This window comes from Bos indicus x Bos taurus, chromosome 3 (genome assembly GCF_003369695.1).
Source record: "Bos indicus x Bos taurus breed Angus x Brahman F1 hybrid chromosome 3, Bos_hybrid_MaternalHap_v2.0, whole genome shotgun sequence".
In the NCBI taxonomy this organism is placed as follows: domain Eukaryota; kingdom Metazoa; phylum Chordata; class Mammalia; order Artiodactyla; family Bovidae; genus Bos; species Bos indicus x Bos taurus.
In genome coordinates, this window is record NC_040078.1 from 105635896 (window position 1) to 105649053 (window position 13158).

Consider the following 13158-nt stretch of genomic DNA (forward strand, 5'->3'; position numbering starts at 1 on the left):
AGGCTTCATATTTGATTAACCTAATGACTAAGCCAAATGAAGCTGCGATGACCAGTGTACAAAACGCATGGCGTCCTATTTGCCCTCATACTTTTGACATTCATCTTCCACACTGCAGTGTCATTACAAGCATGAGGGAGGGGACCCTCACCTAATTATATAAGACTTCCAATTCACTTGAAACCTGAATTTAAATGTTTCCTTAAAAATTGGAATTGCAAATACTCTGTTGTATCCAGTTTCAATTTACATGTCATTGAGGATAAGCATATCCTACAATCACCCCAGTCTGAAGAAGGCACTAGGTTTTTTGATAGGTCCCAGTGTTTGGAGCGGAGAAGGCGATGGCACCCCACTCCAGTACTCTTGCCTGGAAAATCCCATGGACGGAGGAGCCTGGTAGGCTGCAGTCCATGGGGTCACTAAGAGTTGGACACGACTGAGTGACTTCACTTTCACTTTTCACTTTCATGCACTGGAGAAGGAAATGGCAACCTACTCCAGTGTTCTTGCCTGGAGAATCCCAGGGACAGCAGGGCCTGGTGGGCTGCCGTCTATGGGGTCGCACAGAGTCGGACAGGACTGAAGCGACGCAGCAGCAGCAGCAGCAGTGTTTGGAGACAAATGTGCTAAAGAATGGTGATGTTGGAAAAAGTTCCCCAGTGAGCTCTTTACACTATGTACTTGGTAGTTCCTCACTGCTCAGCATTAATCATTTCCATATATAGAAAGTCTATGGCAACAATATTTTGAAGCCTGGTTTTAAAGAATGCAGATTCTTAAACTTTCTGCACATATTTTCACCTACCTGGGTTCAGAAAAACTCCAGCAGTTTACTATGTTAATCTCTCCCTTCACAAGAGAAACCAACGGATACAATTTAAACACCTAGTTGAAGAAACAATATTCTATATGGTTATCATTCTGTGGTCTGAACAGTACAACAAATTCTTATTGTAATTATTCAAATAAATACAATTTCTTATTCAAATTCTCCCCCTCAATACATCCCTAACATCCAGAAGTCAAGGAAAAATGATCCACTGTGAAATGTAAAACTACCTGAGAGTTTTGACAAGTCAGGTTTATGCTGATAGCAAGACACAGCAGATAAAACTACAAGCTTTGACATCAGGCTACTTGAATTTTAATCCTAGCTCAACCACTGAGCAACACTGGAGAAGCTACTTAACCTCTCTGATCTTCAATTTTCTCATCTGCAACATGAGGATGTCTACCTAACAGAAAATGTGTTAAATGTACTCCAAAATGTCAATCCCCTTCCTCTACTACTTTCCCCTTCTGTCTTGAAATTTTAGTTGCATTCGCATAAAACTGAGAAATGTGAAAATCACAGGAGTTTCTTGAAAACATAAATGTAATATCTATCTAAAGTTGAAAGAACCACCTAAAACAGACAAGGAAAAACAAATTAGAAAAACAGAGGTTTAACAAATGTGTTTCCATGATCTCCAAACCTCAGGAGGAGCAAATGTAATACAATCCAAGTTACTACAATTCAAAGAGAAAGGAACGTACCCCCAGCAAGCTGACTCTTAACAACTCTCAATTTTAAAAAAATCTTTTTTAAATATGAACCACAGAGTTGACAAACCCTGTTACATAAGACAAAATGCAAGATGCTATGCACTAGCTTATTTTCGCTCTGAGCTGCTTATGAAAAAAATTTTCCTTTACTGTGTATGAGGGTGGGTGTGCTTTTCAGACATATATAAAAGGAAATAAATGTGTCAAGATCTAGGATCTGTCAAGTGCTCCTCCACTAAAGAGGAACCTAACAACATCCTTCCAAACAAACAATTGCCAAGTATCTGATATTTGCTAGAAAGAGTAGCTTTGGAAACCTGGAAACTGAGCCCTGATCTGTAACTTTGCTAGAGCAGTAAAACTACACGTGTGTGTTAGTTATTCAGTTGCGCTGGACTCTTTGTGATCCCATGGACTGTAGCCCACCAAGCTCCTCTATCCATGGAATTCTCCAGGCAAGAATACTGGAGTGGGTTGCCATTCCCTTTTACAGGGGATCTTCCCAACCCAGGGACTGAACCTGGGTCTCCGTACTGCAGGCAGATTCTTTACTGTCTAAGCCACAAAACTTCCTATAGAACACCTAAAACTAGCAGCATGGTCCTGAGACCCCATCATCTATAACTACTCTCTTAATATGATTCCCAAATCTGAAAATGTTTCCCTAAATGCTTCTACTTTTTCACTCCTACAGATCTGTCACTATTAAATGCTGTGCCCCCTAGGCTGGGCATTCTGTTATTAAGAACAAGCACACCTATCCAATAGATTGCCTCCCTCTCAGCCTGGAACTAAAAAGCCTCTTGATGAAGGTGAAAGAGGAGAGTGAAAAAGTTGGCTTAAAACTCAACATTCAGAAAACTAAGATCATGGCATCTGGTCCTATCACTTCATGGGAAATAGATGTGGAAACAGTGTCAGACTTTATTTTTGGGGGCTCCAAAATCACTGCAGATGGTGACTGCGGCCATGAAATTCAAAGACGCTTACTCCTTGGAAGAAAAGTTATGACCAACCTAGATAGCATATTCAAAAGCAGAGACATTACTTTGCCAACAAAGGTCCGTCAAGGCTATGGTTTTTCCAGTGGTCATGTATGGATGTGAGAGTTGGACTGTGAAGAAGGCTGAGCGCCGAAGAATTGATGTTTTTGAACTGTGGTGTTGGAGAAGACTCTTGAGAGTCCATTGGACTGCAAGGAGATCCAACCAGTCCATTCTGAAGGAGATCAGCCCGGGGATTTCTTTGGAAGGAATGATGCTAAAGCTGAAACTCTAGTACTTTGGCCACCTCATGCGAAGAGTTGACTCATTGGAAAAGACTCTGGTGCTGGGAGGGATTGGGGGCAAGAGAAGGGGACGACAGAGGATGAGATGGCTGGATGGCATCACTGACTCGATGGACGTGAGTCTGAGTGAACTCCGGGAGTTGGTGATGGACAGGGAGGCCTGGCGTGCTGCGGTTCATGGGGTCGCAAAGAGTCGGACACGACTGAGCGACTGAACTGAACGGCCTGGATTTGTTTACTTCCTCCTCACACCATAACCACAGCCCTAATCTGGTAACTACGGACTCCAGGGTTTCACCAAAACCTGTGTTTCAGCACTGGCACTCTCTAGCAAAATTCCTGATCTGATCCTATTGTTCATCGGATGTGTCTCTAGGGCCCTGATGCCCTCTCTTTCTATACTATGCTCTCAGATTTGGCATTTGTGGATATCAGGGTCATTCCCTGTGTTATACTCCAAGTCTAGCACCCCTGGATCTCAAAGATCGTCTCAACCTGTAACTCAGGTTTCAGCGTTTCCAAGCCTGGCACCCTTGTGGCTTACACGCCCCTATCCCAGGCCATTCCGGAGGGCACCTCTGGAATTTGGAATGCCTCCCACTCCCAGCCACGCATAGGATACTCCTGAAGTACTTGCCAGACCATCACCCTCTCTCCCGGCTTAAGGCCTCTAGGCTCGCCCCCAACCTCCACCCCACGCCTGCGCTGTAAGTGGTCATCGCTCGACAGACCGAGACGAAGACGCGCGCATCCCCACAGCCTCTGATTCCCTGACAACCCCTAGGCCGAAGCCAGCGCGACCAATAACGTGCCAGGTCCTCGGCCTCCCCGCCACCAACCAATCACGAGCGAGCCCCCCCCGCCGTCGCCTTCCGCCAATGGGAAAAAGCCCGCGAGCCGGGCCGACAAGGCGCACGGACCCCACGAGCGCGACGGCAGCGACAGCGGCGGGCCAGGGAGAACACAACATGGCGGTGGGCAGGCCGGACCGAACTACAGCAGCAGCCACGCGAGGGAAGTGAGGTCTCCGCCGAGGGCGGGAAGCGCCGCCCCTCCCCTCGCGACCGCCGCTCACCTCTCCCCCTCCCACCCGCGGTAGCTCCCGCACACTCACACGCCTCGGCTCAGAAGGCCAGGGAAGAACAGGAGCCGCCCCCACGCTCCGGCGGAGTCGGGCAATGCAGAGGCCTGGGCACGACGGAGGGGAGGGGGAAGCGTGCGTCACGGAGAACGGAGCGCGCCCTAAGCCGGGGTACAAACAAGATGGCGGCCACGCCGTTTGCACCGTCTCCCCCCGCTTCCCCTCCCCCTCCTTTGGCGCCTTGGCTCCTAGTGTCTTTAATGCGCAGAAGCTTAGTTGCTTGAAGTCTCGCGAGAATTGAGAAGGGGCGACGACTTGGTGAGACTTGAGCCATCTGACCCCGCCCCCTTTAGAGTCCAGAGGTATCTAGCGGGGTCCTAGACAGCGTATTCAGCTTTTGTGGACCTCTGCTAACGGGGTCCTAGACAGCGTATTCAGCTTTTGTGGACCTCTGCTATGGTACGCACGCTTTTGAGTTTTAGGGGAATAGATAGGTTTTCGTGGGGTTTTTTTTTTTTTTTTTAATTTAGGAGGTAACAGCTGGAGGATGGAGGGCGGCATGGGGAATGCCAGATTAAGTGCGCCGTTAAAGAAGACAGCTGCCAGTACCGTAAAAGGGGATTTAAAACTGTAAAGATATACTTCAAAATAAAGAACAGCACTTTCCCTAGAATGGTCACCTTGTAACTTTACGTCTATATGCACATTGTTTTTGTCACTTGAAGGCAGAATTAAAACTTCTTTAAAAACAATTGGAAACTGAACTGCAACCACCATTCGTATTCATACTTTACCGCTTTAATCTCCACAACTACTTAGTCCGAAGGCATTAGCAGTATTTCTATTTTACTGGTGATTAAGCGCCAAAATGTTAAGTAACTTAATGAAGGCTCCGCAGATAGTGGCGAAACTCAGTTTGAATAGTCCCCAAATCTGTATATAAATACATCAAATATATATTGAGTAGAATCATCCACAATGAAACAGTGTGCACTAGGTTGCAAGCACAAATAAGACTGCTTTTGCTGGTGGTTACCTTGAAGTTTACAAATGACTTTTCTGAGACTTGTTTTGCGGGGCTCCTCAACAATAAAATCAATACACTATTATTATTTCCTTCCTTTGAGTTTATGACCCTAGTGATAACGTTGTTGAGAATAGTGGAATTAAACCCTTGACTTGAATTCAGGGAAATTGTTTTCAAATCCAGCCTAAATAAATCTCATTTAATGCACTCAATAAATATTTGATGAATAAATAAAACCTAACTAGTTACAAGATACTTGAGTTCACTAAGTCTTGTTGATTTCTTCATCTGTAAAGTGATCTTAATTCCTACCTCGGAGTGTCAGGGATATTGAATGAAACAGTTTAAGGGAGAGTGCTTTGCAAAAGTATTTCAAAGTAGTGATAATGATATTTTCAGACATGAGAAATGGCATAAAAATTAAAAACAGACTCAAGAAATAGTATGTTGAGATAAATAAGCTTGGCTAATGGGGAAAAGCTAGGTAAGTCTTTTTACAAATATTGAGCAATTTTTACATATACTGTGCTTATGAAAGGGAAGTAAAAATTTGCAGGGGACAACACAAATTAGTATTACTAGTTATCATTATTATATTTAAGTATTGACAGTAGATGGGCTTCCCTAGTGGCTCAGCAGTAAAGAATCTGCCTGCCTGTGCAGGAGTCATGGGTTTGATCCCTGGGTGGGGAAGATCCCCTGGGAGAGGGCATGGCCACCCACTCCAGTATTGTTGCCTGGGAAATCCCATGGACAGAGGAGCCTGGTGGACCACAGTCCATGGGGTCACAAAGAGTTGCACACAACTTAGTGACTAAGCAAACACTGACGGTATATAGGGGCTGTAGTCAATTTCCCTCTGGGAGCATGGAAATCAGGTTGCCCTCAGAATTAAACTAATAAAAATTTACATAGTAGAAGAAATTATCCAAGGATGATAGTAAACATTAAACAACAGCAAGTGTTCAAGCGCTGATCTACCAGGTGTGAAGTCCAGGAAGGGTCCTGGAGATACCGTCTATGCTTGATGTTAAGCTTTCAGTTGCCAGTTTGTGGGTAGTAGGTCCCAGTGGAGGAGTTGTCAGGAGACTTGGAACTGCAGCTGTTTACCAACTAGCACGAAAGTATTTCAGTATTTTAACAGTTAATATTTATAACTGGTAACAGTCACACTAATACATATAGCCTGAGTATTAGTCCTTGCTGTAGACTGTGATTATCAATATTCTCTGCCCCTCCTTTGCTAAAATTCTCCCTCAGGGACTTCACTGGTGCTCCAGCAGTTGAGAATCTGCCTGTTAATGCAGGGGACATGGATTCCATCCCTGATCCGGGAAGATCCCACATGCCCCAAAGCAACTAAGCCGCAACTCATGAGCCCGTGCTCTAGAGCCCATGCTTCACAAGAGAAGCCACCACAATGAGAAGCTGGTAAACCGCAACTAGAGAGTAGCCCCTGCTTGCCACAACTAAAGAAAGCCCTTGTGCAGCCACGAAGACCCAGCACAGCCAGTAAACAAATAAACAAAACCCTCCCTATCTGGCCTGTCCCTAGAAGGTTGTACTTCTCACCCTAATGTCCTCAAGCTTGACTTTGTTTTGGTCAATGAAATGTGAGTAGAAATAGCTTGATCCACTTCTGAGCAGAAATGTATTAGCCATCTCATGATTCCACCATATTTTTTTTCTCAGTCATGAGAGGATCACGTTCCAAATAGGGCTACTTTTCCAGGTTTGGTCCCAGAATGAAGATGTGCAGAGCCCCAGTTGACACACACGACATGTAATGTGAGTAAAGAAATAAATCTTTGTTAATAAGCTACTGAGATTGTTTTAGTTGTTCATTATTGCAGCATAATGTAGCTAGCCTAAACTGGCAGACAGCTCTGAAACCCAGGTGACTCAGCGGTAAGAATCCACCTGCCATTGCAGGAGATTCAAGAGACTTAGGCTCGATCCTGGAGTCTGAAAGATCCCCTGGAGGAGTAAATGGCAACCGCTCCAGTATTCTTGCCTGGGAAATGGTAGAGGAACCTGGCGGGCTACAGTACACGGGGCGCAAACAGTGGGACATGACTGAGCACACGCACATATCACATGCACACAGTCGGGTAAGCCAAGAGCTTATCTACAAACATGATCAAAAATAAACGCTGATCCAGTTCATATGAGAGGAATCTCAAGGCAGATATGATCGTAATTTAATAGAAACCTAATCAATCTTGTCAGCCAACCATTCTGTACCGTATTTGGAGACTATTCTGTCAAACGATAGTCTGTATCCTATTTGGAGAGAGATTCTGTGAACTAAAGGGCTTAATCAGACATGACAACTGAAAACAAGGCAGAAACGAGCATTAATGTTGTCCCTCTAAGCCCTGTCTCAGTTAGACTGACCTGGGCATTAAGATTTTCTTGTCCATGTCATCCCTACAGTGGGTGAATTATCTCTGGGTGCCTCAGCTAAGAAATGCTTCTTAAGATCAATATGCCTTCCTGGTGTGATTCTGTGCTCACCCAGCAAGTGTCCTGCCTCTGGGACAGAATTTAGTGATCTACCACCTAGAGGATCCCAGTTCTCTTGATAATTGCATTTTTCATTGTAAATTAATCTACTAGATCCTGGAGTATGTAACTATCCATTTTTGTGAACTGAGAGAATATAAGAGCCCTCCTGGGAGATGGTTCCATTCTGTGCTTGCTATTAAAACCTGGCTTCTGAGATGGTAAGACAGGCCCAGTTCTGAGATGATGGTAGATTCCCTAAAGTGTTAAAACTATAGAGGGACCTCTCTAGAATACCTTAAGCTACACGCCTCTATCTCATTGTATGGCATCTTTGATATCAAAGAAGACCAGTAAGTGCTAAAGAAAGATATAATTCACATGTTGTGGGAGTTCAAAAAGGAAGATATTACTTCCACTTAGCATGAAACGATGGGAAGAATTCAGGAAAGATTTGTGAGGATGTGACATTTTAAAAATGTGTAGAATTATGGAAAGAGCATGCCATGTATAGGTGGCCACTAGATCACGTATAGGAAGCAGGGGGTTGATGGAGGAAATATAGAAGATGATGAAAAGGGAAAAAGCATCTGGAAAAATACATTTTGGTCAGATTAAGGCTCTTGGGTTTTATTTTCTGCTAAGGAGACTTAGTGGTGGAAGTCTTATTGTTTTTATTACTTTTACCATTTTAATCACTTTCAAGAGTACAGTTTATTGGCAATAAGTACATTCACATCATTGTGCAACCGTCACCACTGTTTGTCTCCAGAATTTTTTCGTCATCCCATGCTGAAACTCTGTGCCCATTAAACAGTAACTCCCCATCCACCCCACCCTCGGCTCCTAGGAACCCCTGTTCTCTTTTCTCTTTTTGAATTTGATTATTCCAAGTATATCATATAAGTGGAATTATATTGGACTGGCCAACAAATTCGTTCAGGCTTTTCCACAAGATGTTACAGAGAAAACGAAACGAACTTTTTGGCCAACCCGATACAAAATTTACCCTTTTGTGTCTGGCATGTTTCACTTAGCATAATGTGTTCAAGTTTCATCCATGTCATATAGCACATCCCCAAACTTTCATTCCTTTCTTTTTGGAGAGAGGAAGAAGAGGGTAGAGAAAACACACATGCTTGAGGAAGGTGCAAAGGCACACAGGGGACAAGGGCCTTTCCACTAGGGCCTTGCGCTATGACTCACCTCTCAGTTTCCTTTGCTCCCCTCAGCAGCCCAACGTGAAGGCATCAGGGCAAGGACACCTTCAGAACCAGCAGCCATCAGGCCAAGAGCGCCCCTGGTCTCAGGCCCTGCCATTCTGCCCCTGAATGCTGTTCCTGCCCACACCACTTAAAGATGTGGACCTGAACCCCTGAGAGACCTCAGGAGGACCGGGCCCTCCTGTCGAACATCCTTTCAGGCAAACTTTCATCTCTAGTTATGGCTGAATATAGTACTCCATTGTGTGTATATAGCATATTTTGCTTAAAATTCATCCGGCAATGGAATTTGAGCTGTTTCTGTCTTTTTAGTATGGCGAATAATGCTGCTGTGAACATTGGTGTACAAATATCTGTTTGAGTTCCAGCTTTCAACTCTTTGGGGTACATACCCAGAAGTGAAATTGCTGGATCAGATGATAATTCTATGTTTAATTTTTTGAGAGACCACGATACTGTTTTCCACAGCAGCTGTACCATTTTACATTCCCAGTGATTGAAGTTTTTGCAAATGGGAATGACATGGTCAAAACTGTTTAACCACTACATGGGGGTTCCTTAGTTATGCCTGTGGATAGGAATCTGCCTGCCAATGCTGGGGATGCGGGTTTGATCCCTGCTGCAGGGATTCCACATGCTGTGGAGCAACTAAACTCATGTGCTGCAACTTCCGAATTCCTGGCACCTAGAGCCTGTGCTCTGCAAAGAGAGAAGCCGTCGCAATGAGAAGCCCATGCGCTGTAGCCAAGAGTCACCCTGGCTCACCGCAACTAGAGAAAGCCTGCGCTCAGCAATGAAAACTCAGTGCTACCAAAACAAACACACAAAATGGCTATCTGGCAGAGATAACAAGATGGAGTGGGGTTGCAGAATGACCAGTTGGAGACTTCCACATAGGACGAGATCTAACAGGAGCCTGAGCACATCAGTAGCAGTGAGAATGGAGGGAGGGAGGAAGATAGAAATGCAGAGGTGACGTTGCCGACGGAGGACTGAAGCGCTTGATTGTTGGTCTGCTGTTGCAGAGGTGAGGAGCAAGAGGAGTGAAGGTGTGTGGTATGACCCCCGGCTTCACCCCTGGGAGTAGGGCAGTCTCCAGATGAAGATTTCTGGACTTCTCCAGAGCGTGGCAAGTGGGACATTGTGAGCTCTGGGATGGACACTTGTCTTGCCTGCTCAGTAGCCTTGCCCTTTCCAATGGTAATGACACTGTACTTGCAGCCCAGCTGCTGAGCTCTGAAATCCATGCTACACTCTGAGATCCATTGCCCTTCACCCCCAGGCCTCACTTCCCACAAGCTGGCCACTGACTGAGCACAGCAGGGATTTTTGGACAGGCATCTGCCTAGGATAAGTGACGCTCTTCTGATGGATGACTTTGCCTCAAGGACTGCTCAGTGACCTCACAAACTTTCCTTGAAGCTGCACTGCAGTCTAAGGTGCTTCCACCTAGAACTCCTGCCTTCTCTTTTCTTCACTTAGGGTCAGACCTGGCTCACTGTTGGGTGGTCCTCTCCCAGTCTCTCTCAGGTCTAGCCACCCCCCACCATTGTCTCTCACAGGTGTTTTCCGTATTGAATTTCTTGCATTTAACCCTGTCTTGAGGTCTGTTTTCTGAGGATCTGAACTGACAGGAGGGGAGGGAGGAGGAGCTCACAGCATCTCCTCTGTATCCCATCAGCTGTAGGGGTAAGTGTGTGACCCACCCTGACCAATCATCATGAGCCCCACACCTTGGCCCAGGGCCTCCTCAGAGTCTCTCTGCATCATTTGCCTCCCAGACCATTAGATGCTTGGTCCACCTCAACCACAGACATGGCTGACCAGCTCTGAGTGAGGCTCACAGTTCCACTGGCTGAAGCCAACTAGTTGCAAGCATGGATAGTCTGGCTTCTCTCGCACTTTCCAGACCCTGAGGACCCACCACCTCGCAGAGCAAGAGATCTGGCTTCCTAAGCAGCTGCTGAAGGGGTCGGTGATGTACAGGAGATATAACCTGTACCAGAGATTTAACTGCCCATGGGGCCAACTATATATAGGCTTACCTGGTGGCTCAGCTGGTAAAGAATCCACCTGCAATACGAGCGAGCTGGGTTTGATCCCTGGGTTGGGAAGATCCCCTGCAGAAGGGAACAACTACCCACTCCAGTATTCTGGCCTGGAGAATTCCATGGACTGTATAGTTCATGCGGTTGTAAAGAGTCAGACACTGCTAAGCGACTTTCACTTCAGGGCCAACTATGATGAATGGAGGAACAATTTACTCTCCCTCCCTTCCTCTGATGGACTGTTTGAAGGTATAGTTTCTCTATACAAACAGTCTGAAGGCTTTCTGCACGTCCAAGTGGGTAGACCTGTCCAGAGACTAGATGTGTCTCTTTACAGTTCATTGTGAAGAAGTAGCAAGAAATATTTCCTTGCATTGCTTACCATCTTTTCCTGCTTCCCTATCCCCTCATCCTCACTGCCCTAGCATTGTGCATCCCTTATAAAGCTTTAGCACTTAATCCCTTCTTCGGGTTTTGTTTTCTAGGAGCCCTTGTTAAGACAGATCGCAGTTTCTGAACAGCTGAGCACTTGACTCAAACCAAGCTAAGCAAAGCCTTCCTAAAGATGTAGAATATAGAAAGACAAGACTTTTCTTCTGTAGGTCTTGAGTCATAAAGATCTGTGGGTGGCTACCACTTCTGCTTTACAGGAAGAGCCTGCCTGAGCACAAAGGCATCACAGAGGAAGGCAGATCTCAGAGAAAGAGAAGGACATAGAAGCCTGACGTCCTTTGAGCTCCAAGATCCAACCCTCCCCATTATGTATAGTTGTTTTGTTATTTATCTCCCTGAAGACCAGTTTTACCAATCCAAATCAAAGAAAATGTGGTCACGCCTGGATCCCAGGGCACCTCCATTTAAGAGATCAGTCAGGTGATTAGATTTTAGGCTCAGTTTCAACTTCCTGGGAGAAAGAGCTGTTGCTTGGACTAGTTTTAGCCAGATGTTTACCCCTGAACCAATCAACATCATTGTGGGGCACAGGGTCACGTGTAAATATGTTGTAGCCACTGTAAGGCTGCAAATATGGTGTGATAGCAAGTAGGGAGGAAAAGCGGGAGTAGAGAGCTGGGCAGACCAAACAAGGGCTGCCCACTCCTTGAGAATAAATAAGAGGGGAAGGGGTAAAGAGAAGGGGCTGAGGACAGAACACCATCTAATCCAATGCTGTCCTGCTGTTTATCTAAACCAACACTATCCAGGGGAACTTTCTGCAGGGATGGAGGTGTTTTATATCTGTGTAACCATCAGCTGCATGTGGCAGTTCAGCCCTTGAAGACAATGAATACAACCGAGCAACTGAATTTTTTGCTTCATTTTATTTTAATTTAAATTTGAAAAACTATGTAGTTAATGACTACATATTGGACAGGTCAGATCACACTGCCGGTCTGTTTGGGAAGAAAGCACGGAGTATTGGCTATGGCGTCTGCTTTGGAGTCAGTCAGATCTAGGTTCAAGTCTCAACTCGACTTCTTAAAATTTGAACAGATTCTGTAACCCCTCTGAGCTGTAGAAGTGAAAGATGCAAAGGATAGTGAATAATATATGGTACCAAAAAGAGAGAAAGGGGCAAAAAATAGCAAAGGGACAAAAAGTCAGCTGGGTTTAGCAATTAGGAGATGGAGTGAATTAAGACAGAAGTATTCAAAGTGTGATGGGGTTAGAGCCAGACCAGCAATTTTCCTGTCTTCTGGACATCTGTTAAGTATCTTTCCTCTGGAAAGGGATCCCAGGAAGGGAAAGACAGGGAACAAAAAAATTTAATCTTAATCCTGATGGCCACGAGGGGAGCTGAGAACCCAAAGGTGTGTCCTGAAGGTAGGGCTCCAAGATCAAGCCAGAAAAACACAATCAGAAACAGTCAGCCAAGGGTCTGGAGCCAAAGATAGGGTTGCATAGACCAAGAAACTAGAAGGAAAGAACATCTCATAAAATATCCTCATGACATAGCACTTACTGTGCAACTAGATTGTGAACCCTTCAGGGTTCAGAGCCAAGTTCATCTTAGTATTGCCAACACCTAGTAAGTTCCAGACACAATAATAGGTGTTTAATTAACATTTGCTAGAATGAATGAATGCAAGTAAGCCAGCCCACTCCTTGGTGCATGGTATTCACTCTAAAAATGTTAATTAAATGATCAAAAAGAGAAATCTCTACAATGAGAAGGTGCCAGGGAATCCTTCATGGCAGGGAAACCTTGTTTGTATGGTCCCTAGCGTATCACCTGGCACAGAGGGATTGCTCAACAAGTGGTCACAAGGGTAATGATTATTAGTGGGGGAGTGAGGTTTTGCATAATGATCCGGGAAAGCCTTGATGATAAGAGGAGATAAGTGAGTGAAGTCTCTCAGTTGTGTCCAACTCTTTGCAACCCCATGGACTGTAGCCTACCAGGCTCCTCTGTCTATGGGATTTTTCAGACAAGAGTACTG

The 13158-nt window shown here is 45.2% G+C and overlaps 1 protein-coding gene across 5 annotated transcripts in view; it reads right to left on the bottom strand.

The window, feature by feature from the left end:
- NFYC (nuclear transcription factor Y subunit gamma) overlaps window positions 1–4221 on the bottom strand; it is a 65131-nt gene extending 60910 nt beyond the window's left edge. For 4 of the 5 annotated variants that reach the window (XM_027537660.1, XM_027537663.1, XM_027537665.1 and 1 more), the window contains exon 1: window positions 3951–4219. The gene's annotated coding sequence lies outside the window, so the exon portion shown is untranslated. Of the gene's footprint in view, window positions 1–3950 lie in introns of all 5 variants that reach the window. The other variant, XM_027537668.1, reaches the window with a different exon arrangement.
- Window positions 4222–13158: the final 8937 nt, after the last annotated feature.